Here is a 4,423-nt window from a genome sequence, read left to right on the forward strand (position 1 = left end):
TGGTCATAAATTGGGCAGGAGGTTAGGAAGTGCAGCTCAGTTTCCACCTCATTTTGTGGGCAGTGTGCACATAGCCTGTCTTCTCTTGAGAGCCAGGTCTGCTTTTGGCAGTCTTTCTCAATAGCAAGGCTATGCTCATTCAGACAAGGCAAAGAAATAGAGAAATCTGTCCTCGTGTCAGACCTGGGTTCAAATACTGTTTAAAACGTTTCAGATCCTTTCATTTGTAGCCTGTCTGAAGTGCTGTATGGGCAGGGTTTGTACGGTAGACACTATTCTATTGGTTCAATTACTCCAGGCAAACTCAATAAAGCCCAGATTAACTGTTTGCAATATATATCGAGTAGTATTTGAACCCAGCTCTGACTCATTCAGGAACTCTCCAAATAGCCAACTGGTGTCAGTGGTGCAACTCTGTTGATTCCTGGAAACAGTGGTATTCTGACAGTAATAAATAACAGAACATACCCTGAACATAGTACTACATCCATAACATCCATGGAACAACATCTGAACATAGTACATCCATTACATAACTACCTGAACATAGTACTACATCCATAACATCCATAAAACAACTACCTGAACATAGTACTACATCCATTACATAACTACCTGAACATAGAACTACATCCATAACATCTATAACACAACTACCTGAACATAGAACTACATCCATAACATCTATAACATAACTACCTGAACATAGTACTACATCCATAACATCTATAACATAACTACCTGAACATAGTACTACATCCATAACATCCATAACATAACTACCTGAACATAGTACTACATCTATAACATAACTACCTGAACATAGTACTACATCTATAACATCCATAACACAACTACCTGAACATAGTACTACATCCATAACATAACTACCTGAACATAGTACTACATCCATAACATCCATAACATAACTACCTGAACATACTACATCCATAACATCCATAACATAACTACCTGAACATAGTACTACATCCATAACATAACACAACACATAACTACCTGAACATAGTACTACATCCATAACATAACTACCTGAACATAGTACTACATCCATAACATCCATAACACAACTACCTGAACATAGTACTACATCCATAACATAACTACCTGAACATAGTACTACATCCATAACATCCATAACACAACTACCTGAACATAGTACTACATCCATAACATAACTACCTGAACATAGTACTACATCCATAACATAACTACCTGAACATAGTACTACATCCATAACATCCATGAACATAGTACTACATCTATAACATCCATAACATAACTACCTGAACATAGTACTACATCCATAAAATAACTACCTGAACATAGTACTACATCCATAACATAACTACCTGAACATAGTACTACATACATAACATCATAACACAACTACCTGAACATAGTACTACATCCATAACATAACTAACTGAACATAGTAACTACATCCATAACATAACTACCTGAACATAGTACTACATCCATAACATAACTACCTGAACATAGTACTACATCCATAACATCATGGTCACGGAATCGAACCCAACTGATGCTCTACCAACTGAGCTACATCCATTACATAACTACCTGAACATAGAACTACATCCATAACATCCATAACATAACTACCTGAACATAGTACTACATCCATAACATCCATAACATAACTACCTGAACATAGTACTACATCCATAACATAACTAACTGAACATAGTACTACATCATAACATAACTACCTGAACATATAACATAACTACTGAACATAACATCCATAACATAACTACCTGAACATAGTACTACATCCATAACACAACTACCTGAACATAGTACTACATCCATAACATAACTACCTGAACATAGAACTACATCCATAACATAACTAACATCTACATCCATAACACAACTACCTGAACATAGTACTACATCCATAAACTATACAACTACCTGAACATAGTACTACATCCATAACATAACTACCTGAACATAGTACTACATCCACAATATAACTACGTGAACATAGTTCATAACATAACATAGTAGCTAACGTATATTAAGTTGTTATCTTATCTTAGAATATAACATAAAACATACCAAAGCCCAGTATAACATAACACAAGCTGACATCTGAGAACTGCCAAACTGTCTATACACACTAAACCTGTTTATACACACTAAAACTGTCTAAACACTAAAACTGTCTATAAACACAAACTGTCTATACACACTAAAACTGTCTATACACACTAAAACTGTCTATACACACTAAAACTGTCTATACACACTAAAACTGTCTATACACACTAAAACTGTCTATACACACTAAAACTGTCTACAAACACTAAAACTGTCTATAAACACTAAAACTGTCTACACACACTAAAACTGTCTAAACACACTAAAACTGTCTATACACACTAACTGTCTATAAACACTAACTAACTGTCTATAAACACTAAAACTGTAGACACTGTAGACACACACAAAAACTGTCTATACACACTAAAACTGTTTATACACACTAAAACTGTCTATACACACTAAAACTGTCAAGAAACTACACTGAACAACAACCTGTAAAGTGTTGGTCCCAAGTTTCATGAAATTAAATAAAATAATAACAATATCCAAGAAATTTTCCACACGGACAAATGTGTCTAGCAATTTTTTTTCACACATTTGTTTACATTTCTGTAAGTGAGAGTTTCTCCTTTCCCCCGATAATCTATCTACCTGACAGGTGTGGCATATCAAGAAGCTGATTAAACAGCATGATGATTACACAGCTGCACCTTGTGCTGGGGACAATAAAAGACCACTCTAAAATGTCCACTTTTGTCACACAACACAATGCCACAGATTTCTCAAGTTTTGAGGAAGTGTGTAATTGGCATGCTGACTTGAGGAATGTCCACCAGAGCTGTTGCCAGATAATTGAATCTTCATTTCTCTACTATAAGCCTCCAACATAGTTTTATAGAATTTGGCAGTACGCCCAACAAGCCTAACAACCACAGACTACATGTATGACGTCATGTTAGGGAGTGGTTTGCTGATGCCAACATTGTGAACACAGTGCCTCATGGTGGCAGTGGGGTTATGTTATGGGCAGTCATAAGCTCGGGATGACGAACGCAATTGCATTTTATTGTTGGCCACTTGAATACACAGAGGTACATTGATGAGATCCTGAAGCCTATTGTCGTGCCATTCATCCGCGGCCATCATCTCCTGTTTCAGAATGATGATGCACTGCCCCATGTTGCAAGGAACTATACTGAAAATGTCCCTGTTGTTCCATGGCCTGCATACTCACCAGGCATGTCACTCATTGAGCATGTTTGGGATGCTCTGTTTGTTCAGAATATAATTGTAGATAGTCTTGTAGTTTATACATGTCTTAGATAGGGTTGTAACATTCATTCTATATCCATGATTCGTAAATGGTTGGAATATTCTGTATCCATTCAACTATAACTGACAATGATTTATGAAATACCACCTTTCTATTTATTTGTCACACGCACACACGCACACACGCACACACACACACACACACACACACACACACACACACACACACACACACACACACACACACACACACACACACACACACACACACACACACACACACACACACACACACACACACACACACACACACACACACACACACACACACGCGCACACGCACACGCACACACACGCACGCACGCACAAACGCACACACACACCCAAACACAGATAGTCAAGTTACAAAGATATACAAGGTTATACTCACCCAGAACAAGTAGAAGAGTTCTGGACCCCATCTCAGAGACAGACTGGTATTATATTCACACCAGACAACTAGTAGGATCCTAATAAAACTAGTCCCACAAGAAGAATCTGAGATTAAATCTGTTTTACTGTTGAGTTCAGATTGAAGAAAACCCCAGTTTAACAAGGTTTTTATTCTCTATGATCAGTGGTGATAACATGAACAGAATAAAAATAAATAAAATATTCCCTCTCTTTTGGTGAGACAACACTCAGTGTGAGCCACACGGAGATAGAAAACAACTATTTTGCTCTCCTCTCCTCTACCTCTTTCTGTTAGAGAACGCCTCTTCTCTCTCTTGTTCACAATCTTCCTCATTTCTCTCTGTTTCACCCTTCTCTCGCTCTCTCCTTGTTCTCTTTTTCTGCGTCACCTCTTCTTCTCTCCTTCCCCCTCTCTCTGTTTTTCACCTTATCTCTCTCTCTCTATCCTCTCTCTCTCTCTCTCTCTCTCTCTCTCTCTCTCTCTCTCTCTCTCTCTCTCTCTCTCTCTCTCTCTCTCTCTCTCTCTCTCTCTCTCTCTCTCTCTCTCTCTCTCTATCCTTCTCTCTCTCTCTCTCTCTCTCTCTCTCTCTCTCTCTCTCTCTCT

The 4,423-nt window shown here is 37.9% G+C and overlaps 1 pseudogene; it reads right to left on the bottom strand.

Annotated features, from left to right (window-relative positions):
* LOC124020998 overlaps nucleotides 1–4,153 on the bottom strand; it is a 54,430-nt pseudogene extending 50,277 nt beyond the window's left edge.
* Between the last annotated feature and the right edge of the window lie 270 nt (nucleotides 4,154–4,423).

The sequence above is a fragment of the Oncorhynchus gorbuscha genome, unplaced genomic scaffold (assembly GCF_021184085.1).
Source record: "Oncorhynchus gorbuscha isolate QuinsamMale2020 ecotype Even-year unplaced genomic scaffold, OgorEven_v1.0 Un_scaffold_1017, whole genome shotgun sequence".
In the NCBI taxonomy this organism is placed as follows: Eukaryota; Metazoa; Chordata; class Actinopteri; order Salmoniformes; family Salmonidae; genus Oncorhynchus; species Oncorhynchus gorbuscha.